Below are 20,098 nucleotides of genomic sequence, written 5' to 3'. Positions count from 1 at the left end.
GAGATGTGTAATGAAAAAAAAAATACATGATACAATGAATCAACTTGTGAAGAAATGTTTCAAGAGTGCATTTCTTCCTGACTTACTCACGTTATGTTTTTCATTGATCCAAACACTCCAACACAAAAAAGTAACTTGTAATTTGAGTAACTTTTAAACAGAGTACTTTTTTACTCTTACTCGAGTACGTTTTCCAATTGGAATATTTACTTTTACTCAAGTCGATTTTGAAGGAGGTACTTTCAATACTCTACCCACCACTGGCTATTTGAAGAGTCGGCATGACAACTAACTTCCCATAATGGTAGCATGGAATTGCCAAGACATTGGAAATCAGCTGTCATGATGCATTTGCCATCTGCCATAAGATGTTTATTATGACATGGTTGTGCCAGTCTTGCGAAGCAGCGTTCAAGTAACGTGTCTGTATTTTCCAGGCCCTCTCCAGTGAGTAACGGATGTGGAACAGTGGGGGAGAGGGATCAGACACATCTGCTCTTCCAAGCCTCTTCTCAACCTCTCAAGAGCTGGGGAGAGGGGTCAGAATCACATCTGCCATTCACGAGCCTGTTCTCCGTCTCATCCACGATCAGGCTGCTCAGACGACTACGGTATTCCATTCAGACGACTAGGGTATTCCTTTCAGACGACTACGGTATTCCTTTCAGACGGCTACGGTATTCCTTTCAGACGGCTACGGTATTCCTTTCAGACGACTACGGTATTCCATTCAGACGACTACAGTATTCCTTTCAGACGACTACAGTATTGCTTTCAGACGACTCCTGTATTCCTTTCAGTGTGAAAGGGAAAGGTTCTCTGTGGTGCACAGCGGAGGAAGGCCTTTGTCAACAGGGTGCCCATGGCATGTGTCCTTCATCCCAGGGGGAATGGATACACACAGACACACACACAGACACACAGACACACACACACAAACAAACAACTTAAATTCAGCTTCTGTAGCTAGATAATGATGTGCTCAGGGACTAAAGGACCTAACATAGCATTAGGATGTGTAGAGTGATGTTGGGGATATGAAGATGAGGCTATGGTTAAGAAACGCCACCTTCAAGTGTCGACATTATCTGGACATCTCAGCACAGTCATTAGTATGTATGCGTGAGAGAGAGAGAGGCTGGGTGGGGGAAAAGACTCAGGAAGCAGAAGGAGGACGGACGTCGTTGTTCAAAGTGAATCATGGGCGCACGATAAGGAGGGGATTAGTCTGGTAATTTGAGTGGAAATTAATCCTTTTTCTCCTGACGTACTACCCTCAGGAAAGAGCCATTGTGTCGGGCTGAAGGGGGTCGTTCCCAATGTCCCGTTCCCAGGATCTGCTGGGTCGGAGAGAAAAGAAGGAGAATTTCAATAATCCCTCACCCCTCCCTCTGGCTAATGAAGCAGGGTGTTATTTTTACAGCTGGCTGAGTCTTGCGGAGGTCCACCTCAAGAGGTGTTGGAGCCAACAGTATGCTAATTACAGTCTCCTTTGAAAAAAGAAAAGAAACGATAAACAAAACCATTCGTATGTGATAACACGCTGTCTTTTAATTTAGATCTCTTTTTTTTTTCATTTTTGGGGCACATGCAGTTAATGTTGTTTTAACAGAGAGTCTCCAGAAAAACCTCATGCAGCCGATAAAATAGACCAGATGGTAATTGATCACGATACCATGCAGTGAAGTGAATACCATTACTGCGATGCCATTTAAAAGGCATCTAGTGTAGATGGAATTTAAACGAGGTGGCATTTGAGAGGGGCCAAGTCGCTTGCTAAATCCCCACCCCAATTATCAAAGTTTACACAGAAAGAATGACTCACCTTTCAAACACAAGCCCATTAATGACTGTATGGAATAGTGAAGCTAAATTAGCTGCTGATACTGAATTCTAATTTCCATTCTTTGTGCCGTTTGGCACAATAGAGCTTTTGTTGATGAGTTTTGTAGTACTTTGATGTCTGACACATTAGTCTTTGAACAAAAGTACACCTGCTGTAACTACCCTCATGTACCCTGTCTCAATGCCTGCTCAACGTTTGCATTGAAGTGACATTAATTAACGAGGAAAACTTTGTGTTATTTTAATGACTCCACACTGTTGCAAAACAATATTATTTTTACCATGTCACCAGCATTCTCTGCACTAATATATAATTGATGTATTTCACATTTTTTTTCAGGAGACTTGTGAAAGAGTTCATACATCATGTTGTGAATAAATGTGTGGGATTGAATGCACATGCACAGGCACATACAGAGACACACACGCACACACACACATGCACACCCACACATGCACATACGAATGCAAACGTGCACGACAGCACACACAGTCACATGCATATGCAAACACACAGGCGCACACACACACACACACACAGACTTAAAGCAGGGTTGCATGTGCCGTGCATGCAAGCAGAGCACTGAGTTAATGTCGGAGGCCGATCTCTTGACCCCCAGCTCATGGGCGTTTTGTCAAACGTTGCACAAGACTACCCACATTTCACATTTACTGCCTATAAAACATGGGAAGACATATTACATTGCCTGTACAAGGTATATATTCATCTCTCTCTGTCACTCTTTCTCTGTCACACAGCTCAGAGCGCCTCAGAATTTACACAAGCTCTGCCATGACTCCCCTTTTTTTAATCCTCGTCCTTGTGACAGAGTATGTCAAGGCAGAAGATAGCGCCGCGTGGCATTTTCGATATCAAACAAAGCGTCCATTTTGAAAAACTCGGCCTGCAATTCACGTGGGTGTAGGTAGGAGGTAATTGAGTTCAGTGTGGACCATCTGAGGGGAGGGTATGTGCCTGAGTCGTTGCAGGAGATGAATCACAGCGATCTCTGACCATTTCCCTGGAGAGATATCGTGTTTCTGCTGCTGCGGTGTGGAGATTAACACCCTTTGCTGTTGGGTCCTCAGGGGGTAGATCTTAGCCTCCATTTTAGGTGTAATTATGTTGCACTGTGCGTCTAGAAATATGGCATGGTAGGTATGAAAAGACTACACAAATCGCATTTTTTTTTCTGCTGCAGGAGGGCAGAATGACAAGTTGCTCTTTTCTGACTGTTGAATATGTATTTGTGGAAGGGTTGTGGGTAAATTGGGAGTTCTAAGCAAATATTAGGAGAAACGCAAGGAGTGACAGAAACAGAAGTTGAAGAGTGACAGAAACAGGGGACAGGGCATGTTCGTTTAAAAGAAGGATTTATCCAGACTGCATTACAAGTGTAAATTGGATGGTCCGACTACAGAGACTTTACAGATGGTTTTTTGAAATTCAAATCTAATTGTTCAATGAAATTTACCTTTAACATACCCAACACTTAACCCTAACCTTAACCATAAATGAAGCTGAAAAGAGTTTCAACAGATGGTTTGTATATAATCTGAGCATCTGTAGATTGTCTGTGAGAGACCATCCCGAAATATACAGAAACGACTGGAATCAGTTTTCTGAGCACCAGTTTACTCATTTTTGGCATGTTAAAATCAACCTTCACTTTAGTTTGCCTTTTTATGTCAACTCTTTTTCACTTCAACCCCTTGCATACATGAGGTTGCCTGCTACACTATTTAATTAGTTGGTAATAGCTGCACAAATAGTCAGAGTACCTATTAGCATGTATATCTATTTCCTGATTTCTAAACTTTTGATTCCATTTAATGTCGGTTTGCGGTTCCAATTTCAATTCCAACTCCAACTGGATTTGCACTCCATTGAATTGCTGTGATTGAATGGTACTGTTCCAATGCAATTTACGTTAAAGTAACAGTATGCAACAATTATACTGCAGGATTAGGGTTAGGACAAGCAGTTTTACCTTAAAATAACAGCTTGAAAAAAAATTGGCGTGCTACAATGACTTTTAATATGGAGAATCGCCTCCGTGCCATTGCCATACCAGGGTCCATAGGCTTATAACTGCTAAATGTAAGATTGCCTGACGCCGCCCGGCTTTCTACTGTCTGCCAAACTAGTAAGTAGCGTATTTGCAGTCTTACTTTGTCTTGTGTTGCACTTGCTTGATGTTTGACTGTGTTAGGACAGTTGTTGAGTAACTAGTTTGTCATAATGTCAAAGTCAGCACATTTCAAGAGATTTCGTTAGTTTTAGCCGCTAGCATATCGTTAACGAATAGCAATTGATCCGGAATGCGTTTTTAAGAGGGCAGAGTAGAGGGCACCGGTAAGTTGATTACTCGATCAGTGGCAGAATCGGAACATTCAAAGTGAAAAGAAAAGACATGGTGTGCCCAGTGTTGTACCTGAATGCGTTCATTGAACAAAAGTTCATGAACTCGTTCATAATTTTGGTGAACGTGAACTGAACGTACTGTATAACTGCCTGATGAAAGATACTGTGAACGCGTTCATTCTGGTGTCTGTGAACGTCACGTTCACTCTTTTTAATTTCGTTCAATAAGGTGCCAGATTTCTAGAGAATTCCAGCCGAAAAATACACCATAAACAGTCCTGTATCTAATCGCTGCGTGTGATTTCTATACTGTCTATGCCTGGCAAGTGTGACAGCGCCGAAGTTGCGGAATGGCCGAAAGCGGAATTGCAGACATAGATATTTAGAAAAATTATAGCTTGCAACATATTGAAAAAAAAACCTGAACTAGTCATTTTTTGGACCTGTGAACTTAGTTCAAACTATGAACTGAACTAGTGAACTTTACCAACACTGGGTGTGCCCTTTCCGCAGACTATCCATGACACTTTTTATTCTGTGCTCTTTAACCTACTAAGTCCTTTACATTCCTTCAAATTTTTCATGAAACAAACTAACAACAAATACATTCATGAATACAAAATACTGTATTATTTAACTAATCTGTAAATTCCTACGACAACATCTAATGGTTATTAAGGGAGCCTTATTTCCAGTGCACACTCTGTAAAGTTCTCCTTAATTTGTTGGTTTAAGGAAATATCGAGGGTTTCTATTTCACAGTGATTTGCATGCTCCAGTGAGGAAGACACATTTAACATAGCTTCTCCGTCACTGTAATATTTCGCTTTTTAGGAGGAAAAGGCAATTGCTTGAAGCAATTAAGCCCTTAAGCTCATAATCGCTTGACAGTTTTATCAGTGGTAAAAAGCCTTGGTAATTTAAATGGCATTTAAGGAATTACATTTAAATTGAGAATAATGTCACATTGTAGAAGTGCCAGTACTGCAGAAGTCAGCCAGGAGAGCGTCTCCCATACATGAATGAAAAGGTGTGTGTGAGTGTGTGTGTGAATTTACTCTTCACCTTCTGTGTGTGTGTGTGTGTGTGTGTTAATTGCAGTCAGCCAGGAGAGCCTAGACACCCAGCGGTGACTGCTGTTGACTTTATGGTCTGTGATCAGTGCCTCCAGGGTCTCTGTGCCTTTTCAGTCTTTATCCACCTTTTAATATCAAAGCTCTTATTCACACTCATTTAACTTATTTTGTTATATTAGTCATAGTTCTCTTTCTCCTTCCCTCTCTCTCTTACTCCCTCTCTCTCTCTTACTTCCTCTCTCTCTCTCTCTGTCTTTAACCTGTGGGTCTAAGCTGCAGATTCCTGGCCTTGGTCAGATCAGACTGTTGACTTCATCATCTGTGATCAGTGCCTACAGCAAGTGTTCGTGCCAAGGCCGTGTGAGTGGGCTGGCATCTGAACTGGCACAGCCTCCATTTTTTCTGCATTTTTGCAGTGAGTCAGGCGATGAGTTCGTGGAAGAGGGGCACAAAATCAATGGGGTGAATCAAAGGTTCAGACACACACACACACACACACATAAACACGCACACACACACACACACTCACACAAACTCTGCCTTCATCTCAGCCAGGATATTTGCGAAGGACGGGAGTCTGCCATGGACTGGTGCTAAGCTGAAACCAAATGAACATTAACAGTTTTTTCCAATGATTTTTACTCTTGTATCAATACCATGTACATATTCCCAAAACACTTAACACATCAAGCATACCAGTAGACCATGTGAACCAAACTGTGGATACTTGCCCCAATGCTATGTTATAGGAAGAGATGTCTAAATTATTTGTGAGAGTTAGCTGCAGCTCTCTCACATCCTGGAAAACAGGCTTATTTTTTAGACAGATATAGATACAGTATATATTCTATACATGTTGATTTTCTAGTCTGTTGTTAGCTGAGGTCAGGAAGTGTCATTTCAGACATGGTGGACTCTTTCCCCATAACGCACAAGTGGGAGAGCTCCCTGGGTATATGTAGCTAATGTTTTATTTCATTATTTGCGCACACTCTTTTCGGTCTTAACCCACATTAGACCAAATATCACCGCTCATTTTCATACTCATTTCATTTCGTTTGTTATATTTCTCATAATTTCTCTCTCTCTCTCCCCCCCCCCCCCCCCCCCACTCTCTCTCTCAGTTTTTAACCTGCGGGGTCTAAGCTGCAGATTCGTGGGCCTGGTCAGATCAGAGACCGCAGTAATTAAGTCTGAACGGATACAGTGAGCTTTCAAAGCAATGCTGGTTGAAAGGCTCAGGCACCATGACCACTTAGCTCCCTGCTCTGGCTGCAATTAACACCTTCACTCTCAGTTCTAATTAGGCAAGGAAACCTGAGGAAGGTGTGCAAAAAGCCTAGATATTCATGCTGTTTTATATGGCCTTCTTATCTTAATACACACTTATTAACACACCTTAATATGGATGACCGTAGCATGCGTTTGAGGATGCCAGTGAGGGGAGGAGTGCACTAAGAGCTAAGGTGATGCCCAGAAACACACACACACACACACACACACACACACACACAACATCTTTAAGGATGCCAGTGAGGGGAGCAGAGTACTAAGAGCTGACTAAGGGCCTCTGGCTGTGGCATCTTGCTGGGCGCCCGGCTAAACGCACTGGCATCAATTACAGTGTGAGTGGCTGGAGTTCTCTGTCGGGGGCCTGACAAGCTTTGAGCTAAGCCCTGGTTTGATTGACTGGATTCTTATATTGGTGAGACACTTGTAAAATGCCTCAGTCTGGATGAGTGGTTGTCAGTTAGGTTCCTCCTGATGGAGGAATCACTACTGTCATGGTGCGATCTCCTAGATCAAGTTCAGGGCCTAAGGCACGGCTAACGTTGATGGATAGTGACTCTCTAATTCGACATGAAGATGAATCTCTTACCCAAGTATTAACGCTGTCACAATAGGACTGCTGTAGCACATGCTTCTATGACAGCTGCAAACAAGTGTGCATTTTAAATGCCTCAAAGAGCACTGTATTTATACTATACTATTGTAGACATTTTCTAGTATGTGGGACATATGAGTAACACCAGGTTAAGCATCTACAGGGTGAAGCGTAGTGCTAAAATTAGGAATAATCTTCTCCTTCAAGGTCACATTCCTTAGAGGTAAGTGTATACTTGTACATTTGACGAGAGATGGCGTGCTTACATGAGGCCTAAAGCAGGACTGTGGTGTTGTTAGAAGTTTGCACCACCGGGGTACATTATGCGCACATTACATTATGATAATACAAGACCATTACTGTTAAATGGCATGAGAGCTTTTGAAAGAGTCCATAATTACCAGATTCTTCACTGACGTGCTCATCCATTCCTACTGCCTAATAAACGAGGAGAAGGTCACTGCTTAGGTCAGCGGTTCCAACCCTGATGCATAAATCTGAAGCCTTCGGCTGCCAAAAATGTTGTTCCAAGGCAACCACATAAATAGATGAGAATGACTGGATTGATTTTTAAATTAAGATGTTATGAGGGTTTAAACCCTTTTTTTTTCTTTTCTCGACTGCATGTCGTTTTTGTTCATCCAAAAAGGCCGGCTGTGTCAACGGGTTGCTCTCTAAATTGGTTTCATTTTCTTTCGTAACTGATTAAGGCAGAGAGACGGACATCTCAGAGGACACGCAGGGCTTTCAAGGCTCCTCGGCGAACAATCAGTCATCAAGACCTCATCTGAACTCCTCCAACAGCTTTCCAACGATCAGCTCTTCACCCCTGTCAAAACCGGGCTGTGGCCAGACTGGTTACTTGACTCAAAAATGACTTTATTCCACAGCTTCACTTTATGTGTCTATTTTTTTTATCTTGGTCCTTTTTTTTCACTCACCCACTCACCCAACCAACCAACCAAACAATCAATCAGGTTGTCTGGCTGTTTTTGCGAGTGAAAATCATCTTCTAACAGTCTTGAGATTCTAAAGCGCAGTTTCCAAACTGCTAACTTTCATTGTTTATTCTAAGGATCGCTGGGTATCTGTGGACCAAATCCATGCGAGTGAACTACTTTTCTTGTGTGTGCAGACGCTGTCAACACAACTTAGCACAACCCACATGTATGCACAGGATTCTGAAGAGGTGCTGTGAACACCTCCCACACTACATCTTTAATCGGCACCCAGTCATCACACATTTCACAGAGAAGTCCAGGCTTGTTCCTGAGAAGCCATGAATATGTCTGACTGAATTAAACTAGGACAGCGGTGGTAGAGAAGAACTCACACACTTGTACACACATGCACCCCCATGCACACACACACACACACACACACACACAATCACTCACCTGGGTATTTATAGTTTTCAGTACTTTTGCATAAGATTAGCCCACATATTGCTGCACTATCATATGATATCCCCTCTCTCCTTTAGTTGTACAACATGTACACTTTCATTTTTCAAGAAATGCACCATTAAATGTGCCGATGCTTACATAAATGATGTAATTGTGAAATAATTAGGTTAAGGTTAAATGACTGTATGTTATGTCTTTGAGCATTATGCTGGTAACTTTAACTGGCCATTCACATGCTGTTAATATTTGTTGCCATGAAAGGAACCAATTCTGTTTGATTTACATTAGTTCCTAAATGTTCAACCATTTCAGCATGTAACTATTGAGAATGGGCCCTGTTTTACACTCGGACACTCTGGAGGCACATTTCAAGAAAATGCAACTGTTCGTCCCGTCGGGATTTATTTTTACACACGAAATATACATCATCCTGGCCGTGTTTTCCTTTAAGTTAAAAAAAATATTCAATGTGTGGTGGAAAGAAGCACTTCTACAAACAAGTCAGTTTTAGAACACCTAAACATGCAAATTATAATAATTATCCGCAAATTAAAACACTGCAAGTGTGATAACCTTGGTATGAGCAGGATACTGGACTTCACAGCGCTTTGGTATCCTGCTGTCTGAAAGTATGTTAACTCTAACAGGACTCACCCTTTGTCATATAGCACTGTTGCTTAATGCATATCATTTGACATGGTTGTGTAGCTACATATGTTTCATGTCATTAAGTCATACAGTATGCTCGATGTCATGGTTCTAACATCTGGTTCTGGTCTTGAGGGATTGGATCCTCATCATAAATATTGATCCAAACAACTTCACGTTGCCAAACGACATCAGCACAGCTGGGCAGGAGATATTGTTGGACTAAATACACTACGTATTACACCTTGGAAATGAATGCATAAAATGTTTGAATATTTCTCCATCCTACCTCCCCCCTTTCATTCCCATCCCTATGACCTCCACTACCCTCTAATCCGCACACAGGGGTTAAAGCAAAAAAAAATCCTGTGCCTGAACTTTTTTTTGTATGTGGTCGAGTGCGAGGGGGTGTGTGGTCCTGTAGCGAGGACACATTTACAAGGTCAAAAAAACAAACACATTTTTTTTTTAGAAATGAAGGATGGCAGATTATGGTGGGACTTTTGAAACTGCAATCCCAAGAGGGTCAGCAATAGTACTCCACCTCACTACAATATGGTACTAACACATGTAGCATTTACAATTTCTCTTGATATCAAGTTTTGCTGCTAAGCTGCATTTCCATAATTACTTTGTTCAAAAGGAATAATTGTAAATTAAAATATACATGTTTTATTCTAGCATACAGTAAGTGCCGAGGCATTGGCTTTATTCATGTTCCTGCCTGGCAAGTGTTGCGTTTTTCCTGCATTGTCATCTTCATCAAAAAAACGAACAAGGACATTGTCTATGTGGTTGTTGGTGGCTTCGTCGACATTTAAGAAAAACATGCCGTTTTTTAGCTTTTCCGAAATACGTATTTTGGACTCTGGTGTTATGCCGTGTGTTAAAATAGCTGGCATGCTGATTGGCTATTGACAGTTTAGTCAAAGCAGTTTTGACTTCAGCTATTTCTTGGCATAAATTCAACAGGGGTTGGGCGAGCCTGGAAGACAGATTGTGTTCTGCGATGAACGTACATACGCGTATTTTCAGGGCACATTAACGGTCAGTTATTGATGCCGGTATATCAGATGTGGTTGTTGCTCCTGGTAAAAGCGTTGCGTGTTGGATAGCACGAACAGCTGCTCTATGAGCGGGGTCTAACTCGTGAAGTGGAAGCACTGGAAGCACTTTTTCCCCGCTAGTTGCATACAGTAGGCTAGCTTTCTTGAGCACCTGCTTCTATTAACTTCTTACACCGGCTACCAAAAGACTTACCGTCCTTCCCTATCTCTTCTATCCATGCCCAGCGCCATTTATTTTTCAATCCTTTATCAACTAGGAGGGCATCATCCCAAGGATTCCTGAATTTACTCTGCTTCGGTGTGACAGTATCTTTACTTTGGTCTCTACGTATCATAGGGCAGAGCGATATAGAAAGGCCGGTGCTGAAAGCACATTTTCACAAGACCCGCCCCAATCTACTTCTGATTGGCTAATAATGTTATTTTGAGCGCCTGAGAGTTGTGCTCCTTTCATATCATTGGCAGACGAACTCATGAACTCGAAAGTAATGGTGATGATATCGAGACGTGTGTTTAAAAATAATAATAATAATAATAATATCCGCAGCCAAGCGCCGCACGCCGGAAATCCGGCACGGTGCCGGAATACTTTAATCCCTGCGCACACCTGCCTGTAGGTATTTCATGCAGAAAATCACTTTGAAAGCTGGCCTGCGGGCCTCTGGGTTTTGCATCACTGTTCGGTTCCTTAAGCTGTGACCAAAGCAACAAGACGTGTATGCACAACAAGGTCAAGGTCTACTGCTCAACCATCTGCTTCGCTTGCTCCAGGAATATGTTGCCCGGCGCTGCAGAGAATGAATTTTTGTGTGTGTGACAGAGAGAGGACGAGAGAGTGGTATAGAGAGAGAGAGAGTGAATGACTGAATATGATGTTTGTGTGTGTGGGCCTGCGTGTGTGTCCTCACTCAATTAACTTGATCTGAAACATGTATGAACGCTCTAGGCTGTGTGTGTGTGGATGTGGATGTGGATGTGGATGTGAGTGTTCATGTGTATATGACCTCAGATGAGAAGCAGTATTATCTATTTAAAAACCTCTCTCTTGATCTGCATGGTTATTCCTGAAACTTAACATTCTCTGTGTGTCATGGCTCTCAAAGCCTCTTTAAAACAAACTCACAATGGGCAAACTAAGGCAGATGTCTAGCTCAAACTTCACACAGTAACTCCAACTGAACCAACAACGACAAAGGGATTTTCATACAAGCATAATGAGACTGGGCACAGGTGTGTAATTAAAGGCTACCAAAAAGCTGGTGAGCTCAACTATTAAAATAATATCATCCATCCTATGCTAAATAATAAACTGTCACAGCCTTAGTGCTGTTGTACAGCAATGGACACCACAAGAGTACTTCCAAATACTACAGAAATTGGAAGAATAACTAATATTTCCACCAGAATATTGCATGCTGGGATGGTAAAACGCAGTCGCAAAAGTAGGCAGAGATGGAGTATGTTTAGGGGAGCAGGTGCCAAAGTGAAGTTGGGGGTGGGGAGAGTATGGTAGGCAAGTACCTGCTACACTATACTCAAAAAAAGGAGAGAATATTTGTGTTTCATAAAACAGATTAAGATTATTAAATTAAATATGTCTCACGTGTTATGCATGATTTACATTCTAGTTTTAAAGAACTTGACATGAGATGGGTTGTATTAATTAAGACAAAAATAATGTTAGCTTGTCATGGATTCTAACAAGTGAGCAAAACACTTTCCTTTTTTTACAGGCTCAAAATCACATATCCTGATTAACAATATAACAGTCAGTCTGAAGATCTGTGGCTAAGGCAATGTAAAACAGGTCCGTCAAGCTACAGTTATGAATTTAATTAAAATTGCTCCAAAGTCCCTCAGCTCTCTGTTGAATGCAAAGAAACAATATGCTATGGCACATAATGACATTAGTGATGTAAATAATATTATGTCATAATCTAGAAAAGGCATCACAATGAATACAATACAAAAAAAAACTGTCAAGAAACTGCAGGTACCTTTCAAAACAACTGGCATTGAGTGATTGAATGGGAAGCGTTAATCTGCGACTTACTTATATGCATGACGTTTCTCTAGGGCTACTGTATGTGGAGACACAACAAGACCCAATCTCCTGTGGCACGACAGCAGGGGACTGCTGGACAAATACCAATGAGTTTGGAGGCAAAACTGGAAGCACTATTATCATTTCCTGATTTCCTCACTTAATAAAACATGCATTTTATACAAATGTGCACCAGGGCATGAACATTGCCGTGGCAGCCAGTCAGCCACGAACAGTCCCACTTCAGTATAGCCACGGCCAAATGCTAATATTTTGAGACAAGGTCTCGTTTCACTCTGGCTGATGCGGTCTCTGAAAGAGGCCACCCACGACATAATACAGATCCTATACACTCCTAGTATACACCTAGTCCTAAACACTCCTAAAGGCTTGTATTTTTAAGGCTTTTGAATGAAAAGGTATGTCACATCCAGTGACAAGCCATACACACATTACATGCACACATACACATTCACATTTATACATATACATTTATATTTAAGGCAGTGTCAGCAGATGATTTTGACTTTCACAAACAGCTGAAAATGTACAGCAAAAAAAAAAACCTCTCCCAAGTTTTAAATGGAGGCAGTGTGTTAGGTAGGACATGAATCAGCTTGGGCCTGAAACCTTAATAGCCCTGGTGGCAAGAGAGCCTGGAGCAGAAGGGTGAAGGACAAATCAGTCTGCAGCCAGTTCACATGGGGGAGAGTGAACACACACACACACACACACACACACACACACACACACACACACACACACACACACACACATAGCTCACGTGGGGGAGGATTTACACAAACCTCTCCCACCTTCTATCTCCACCTCCTTATGCTCACGGTCAGGTCGCACTCTGGAGTAACAGCTGAGTCTTACCCTAGGGTGGGACACACACACACACACACACACACACAATCTACCTCCAACTGCTCAGGTCACACACCCCAAAGTATAAGCTCACCCTTAGCTCTGGGTGGGACACACACACACACACACTCACATGCCATCTACCTCCACCTGTTCAGGTCTGCCATACATGGCTGGAAAGAAGATGTGGTGTGTGTGTGTGTGTGTGTTGGTGAGGAGATAAAACCTGCTGATGGCATAAAAGGCAAGGTGAAAGTGTGTGTGTGTGTGTGTGTGTGTGTGTGTGTGTGTGAGGTGGTGTTAGGGGGAGCACAGTCCAGGCCGCCCATTAAGGTCTAAGGGCCTGATTTACTAATATGCGAGCGCTGCTTAATCTGCGTTCGCATATTAACGCACGGTGTTTTTGCGCATTTTCCGTGGTATTTATCAAGCCAGATCTGCGCTGGGCTAACTGTGCTTACTCCGCCCTTTAAAGAGCCTCATTTACTTAGATTGATTTGCGAACGCATCTTAATCTGCACCTTTGCCAGGCGCACATTAACGCACAGTGTTTCCCCGCATTTTCCGTGATATTTATCAAGCCAGATACGTGCTGGGCAATCATTATTTAGCGCACCGTTAAAAGACTGGAGAACTTGCCAGTAAGTTACTGCCACCATGGAGATTCGAGGAAGAAAAAACTATGGTTCAGCGAATAGATATAGCGAGATAGATATATTGGTCCACGTTCGCTCAATCACTGAACCTGATTCAATGGGTTATATTGTTGTTTTGCCCGCCATCACCTACAGTGAGATGTTTAAAAGAACACGATTATAAATAATATGCTATTGGTGGCATTAATGCAAAACTGTCTATTATAACAATATAGATGTGTACATGGCGAGATTAATACGTTCTACAAGGGACATGGGTTCACTACAATATATCCCCACTGAAACATACATTTACCAAGTAGCCAAAATCACCGTTGCTCAATCATGGATAGATGGCACTATTCCGGAAGATAAAACTGTCATGGACAGACCACTACCACGTAAGTAATGGTCATGTTGGCATCACATATGACCTGGACATTCATTGAATATGTGTGCTTTCTGTTTTGGTAAACGTGTTTGTGGATTGAAGGTGGGACTGTTTGCATGTGGGTGCGATCAATTTCTCCAATTACGTTCGGAAAGTTTAATTTGATATATATGAATATATGAATTATACGAGTTGAAAAAAATATTTCTGTTCGCTGTCTCTGTCTCTGTCGTCGCCTTGCTGCTGCCATATCAACGTTTTCAGACTCAGTGAAAATGCACTTCCTGGTTAAGACGTGTTTTTATGAGGCGGAGAATTACCCTGCAAATCAGAGAGCGTTAATATGCGACTCTACTCAAATGCGCCCCCTTAGTAAATACCGTTTTATGTTTACGACCGCTATTTTACGCCAGAAATGGGCGCAATCCTGTTAGTAAATCAGGCCCTAAGTGTTTCAACACATTAGAGAAGGCTGTCACTATCTACCTACAGCTGTTCAGGTGCCTCACCCTCAGAAATATGCTCCGTCTCAACCCTGAGAGAGAGCCTGTGGAAATGGACAGAGTCATGGGAAGAGACATGCAGGATCCCATGCCTCATTAAGGTCTAAATGCCTGGAAAGATTAGCGAAGGCTGTCATAATCCCAAGCCATGGTCCGTATCAGCAAAGCCAGCAAGGAGATGCCAGTGAGACACCTCCTGAGCAGATGGTGTGAGCAGGGAGCCATGAGCTAGGGGCAGAGGAGAAGGAGGAAGGAGAAGACAGAGAGGGAGGGAGATGAGTGCTAAGGCTTCTATGACAGAATGAGACAAGGGAAGGTCAAAGGAATTTATGAGGAAATGGGCAGTTAAGATGGCAGCCAGACGTTCAGTTATCATGAACCTTTTTGAGGAACGAGATCACAAATATGTCATCGGAACGTTGCCAACTAAAAGTTCCTTTTGATGATGTGATAATGAACTCAAGGGACCATTTTAGGTGATAATGAACCAAGGGACCAGTTAGTGTGCATTCTAGAGCTGCACAGTATAATTTGGGAATTACTTTAAAAAAAAAAAACCTCACTTGTCCAAGGGCGAGGAGAGAGGTACAAAAGATGAAAGTCAGAAGTAAGCGCTACAGAGAGACGGCCTTGTAGTTGCACAGTCTAAGGCAGGGGCTTTCAACCCAAATGATTTTATATGAGTGGTTCACAGTCCTTCACCTGATTCCCCCACTGCACAATGTACCTTTTCCTATCCCTGCTCCAGGTATACCTTACCAAAGTCAGTGTGATTAGCTGGGTTCCCATTTAACTCATTCGCAAATATTAAGCAAAAAAATTCAGCCAAAAGAACTGCGAGTCCAAGCATTTCCATCCTCTGTGTCAAGCTAATTAAAATGGACTCTCTCGTAATCAAATGAGGAGATGTGAACAGTTATGGGTTTAAAACTTGAGGTTGCCAAGGCAACTTAAATGGAAACACGTGGTAAAATCTCAACAAATGTGATCTGAAGCGAATAAATCCATTAACCTTAGTCACATTATACCCTGTGCGAATCGGTAGTTAATCCACCCCCCTCTAGTGAATTGATTTATTATTCAACTTAGAAGATTTTATGTTAATTTATAGTAGTTCCACTCAGGATTTCCTATTCCAATGGTAAAAATTAATCATTAAAAAGTTGGATGGAAACACATCTGCTGTCATTCTCTTAACTGGCTAAATCAGGTGTGCGCAGCTAATCAGCAGCCCTGGCGGCGAGCTCCGTCAGGTACAGAGAGACGGGAGAGACAGAAGACAGAGCACGGTGGCATCAGGAGCTGATATGTGGACCAGGGGTCTAAGACACGCTCCCAGCAACATTCAGCTTCATCATTCAGCTCTCAGAAGCAAAATAAACTAAATATTTGTCTTATATTCTCATCTGAAGACTGTCCAGTTCATATAGTCTTGGTCATAGCCTGTGTGGTTGGAGACCAGATGTAACCTTGTGGTCCACAGCCAGTGGCACACTCTACATCATCACACTAATCACGCCCTGGCTGGACTCTGTAACAGAGGCCTTTGAATGGAAGCTGAGTTGATACACTGACCTGGCAGCAGACACTGGAGATCAGTGTATGGAGATCAATAGAGATTGGTAGCAGATGCTGGAGAGCATAGATGGAGATCAGTGTATGGAGATCAATAGAGATTGGCAGCAGATGCTGGAGAGCATAGGAGATCAGTGTATGGAGATCAATAGAGATTGGCAGCAGATGCTGGAGAACCTGGATGAAGACCAATAGAGATTGGCAGCAGATGCTGGAGAGCATAGATGGAGATCAGTGTATGGAGATCAATAGAGAGATTGGCAGCAGGGGCTATGTGGGGACACCAATGATCTGGCTCTTCAGAGAATGGGGCAGGAGAGGCCTGCGTAACGTGCACACACACACACACACACACACACACACAAACAAAGTTGAAGCCCCCATGGAGCTCTTGTTGGCGGTATAGTATAAAAAAGTAGTGTTTATTGTTACACCAGGTTTTTTTGCTCTTAGCTTGACTGTTCTCTCCCTTGTACGTCGCTTTGGACAAAAGTAAATGATTAAATGTAACTGTAAATGAGGTAGAGACTTGAGAGCCCCAGGATGCTGTCAACCCACTCCTGACAATTCTGCAGGTATGTGATTCACATTAAGATGGCAAAATCTAGTCCAGTTGAATGCAATGACGAAGCCTAACGACTCAGAGCCACAGCAGGCATTTTTGGCAGTGAAAAATTCAAATTAACGAATGTGGCTGGATGTGTTTGAGGAAACACAAGCTGGCATCTACAGATTGGCAGTAGAAGACTGACAACTGCGTCACTGAAGTAGCAGTAACTCCGAAAGTGATTTAAATGTGCAAGCAAGCAAGGGTTTCACTCACACACACACACACACACACACACACACACACACACACACACACACACACACACACACACACACACACTTTTACACCCATTTCCCCCCTGAATAGGCCTGGGTGTTTATAGGGAGAGGCTGATTGAACTGGTGTTATTGCCAAAGATCAACTTGTTAGTAACATATAAGGGTAATAGCATTCTAGGGGTGCCAAGCAGCGGAGACATGCTGTGTGTCTTTAGTCTCATCTCAGAGTCATTTCTGCGCTGCTCAACAGATGTGCTTGGCAAGCCCACGGCACTCAGGGCGTCTCAGGACACCACCAGCCATGGAGAGGAAAGAACACATAAAATCTCTAATTAAGTAGACGCTCCTAAGGGGAGAGTGTTAAAACACACACACACAATGGTGGAACTATTCTCTGGGAAGGAGTGCTATAAGGGGGGGGAGACTACTTCACTTGTTGCACATTATAGACCACTTCACCTGTCCCTGATTATAGACTACTTCACCTGTCCCTGATTAAATACTACTTCACCTGTCCCTGATTATAACACGGGTAGATGAAATCAACCATTCTGACAGTGAGTTCCGGGGTGTGCCTTAATCAGCGATATAGTAACTGTACGACCTGTTTTTATCTACCTGAGCGTTCCATATCAGTGCGCACTCAAAAAAAAGACTACTTCACCTGATGATTATAGACTACTTCACCTGATGATTAAAGACTACTTCACCTGTCCCTGATTAAAGACTACTTCACCTGTCCCTGATTATAGACTACTTCACCTGTCCCTGATTATAGACTACTTCACCTGATGATTAAAGACTACTTCACCTGATGATTAAAGACTACTTCATCTGATGATTAAAGACTACTTCATCTGATGATTAAAGACTACTTCACCTGATGATTATAGACTACTTCATCTGATGATTAAAGACTACTTCACCTGATGATTAAAGACTACTTCCATGTCCCTGATTATAGACGACTTCACCTGATGATTATAGACTACTTCCATGTCCCTGATTATAGACTACTTCACCTGTCCCTGATTATAGACTACTTCACCTGATGATATAGACTACTTCACCTGTCCCTGATTATAGACTACTTCACCTGTCCCTGATTATAGACTACTTCACCTGTCCCTGATTAAAGACTACTTCACCTGTTAACTTTAGACTACTTCACCTATTGATTAAATACTACTTCACCTGTCCCTAATTAAAGACTACTTCACCTGATGATTAAAGACTACTTCACCTGTTGATTATAGACTACTTCCATGTCCCTGATTATAGACTACTTCACCCGTCCCTGATTATAGACTACTTTACCTGATGATTAAAGACTACTTCCATGTCCCTGATTATAGACTACTTCACCTGTTCCTGATTATAGACTACTTCACCTGATCCTGATTATAAACTACTTCACCGGTCCCTGATTAAAGACTACTTCACCTGTCCCTGATTAAAGACTACTTTACCCCTCACGTCACTTCTTTCGTAATACTTGACCTGCAAACATCATGTGGCAAATCATAAGCCCCTGAGGGTACAATGTGTAGCCTGCTTGAATGAGCCACCACTTCTGAATGAAGGCTATTCATACAGAAAAACAGGTTTGTTAATCCGCAGTAATTTGTTTCGCGAGTAGCGGCCTACACCTACCTACCTACTTCCAAAATGTACACAGCTATGACACGCAAGCACACACACGCACGCACACATACACACACACACACACACACGAAATCCTTCACATGACTACCATTAGTGGCTTGAGCCAATGAATATGCATGTTGGTGCACTTAGCTCATTAAACAGCTCACCAAGGGGATAATACTAATTTGAACAGGGGGAATACAAGGAATGAACAATATTTCTGCTCATGATAGCATGGTCATATAACTAATGCAATGCCCATTGAGATGGTAGTAAAATGTCACTGTTAATGTAACAACTGAATTATTTTTGTTAAGAGACGGTTTAGTGTATTCATACAATTTAATTCAGGAATACAGTTTAGTTTATTTCAATAGGGACAGGTGTAAGCAATAATGCTGGTAACGTTTAAGTTAGTTTATTTTGGTAGGGATCAAAGATGTTATCAATAAGAGTACTACAGGTGGAATTGATTATATAATGCAGTTTAGTTTAGTTTATTTCAATAGTTATCACAGGTGTAATAATGGTAAATATAGCATGTTTCAATGGCTTGTACACGGCATGTCCTGTATAGTTTCATTTTAATCTAGTTCATTATAATTTGGTGTGCTTCTCTTTATAGTAGTGTTTAGTTTATTCCAATAAGGACTATAAAGTGCAATGAATTATGCTAACATAACATGTTTATGTGGTTGGTACACTGCATGCTGTTTCATTTTCATCTAGTTCATTGGATTTCAGCACATTTCTCTTTAGGATAGCCTAGTTTGCATAAATATGGCCAGTAAATTATAGCAGTATTAGTGCTAGTCATAGTATATGACAGTGATATGGCTGATGAACTGCTTATAGCTATCACAGCTCACCATTACTTTCCAACCTCTGTCCCAAGTTAGACTTAGCCTGTCAAAACAAAACGACTGATGGGTGGTTGCCGATGGTAACAGGTTCAGCATCATCTCCAGTCTGAGGGCTAGGCTATTGACTGACTCAGAGCCTCCCTCAGACGCATGGCTCCACAGTGGCTTTAAGAGGATTAGAGGTTTATATATAGAGATATAGCATAATGAGTGTCTGCTTGGAGAGTGCTGGGTGATTTGGTCCCGCTGAGACGTGATGAATGCGTCTGCTAGCAGCGTAACGTCCTCTGAACCTCCGTCATTAAAGTCGCCATTTAAACAAAAGGCCTTGGCACTTTTTCCGGTGTTCTTCACTCCCTAAAATTGTAGGTACATTGTCACATCCTACCACATGCAGTCAGGCATGCTGTCTGCTATTTATTTGATTTCTGCATCTCTTCAGGACATCAC

Source organism: Sprattus sprattus (assembly GCF_963457725.1).
Source record: "Sprattus sprattus genome assembly, chromosome: 3".
NCBI classification, from domain to species: domain Eukaryota; kingdom Metazoa; phylum Chordata; class Actinopteri; order Clupeiformes; family Clupeidae; genus Sprattus; species Sprattus sprattus.
This window is presented reverse-complemented; position numbering follows the sequence as displayed.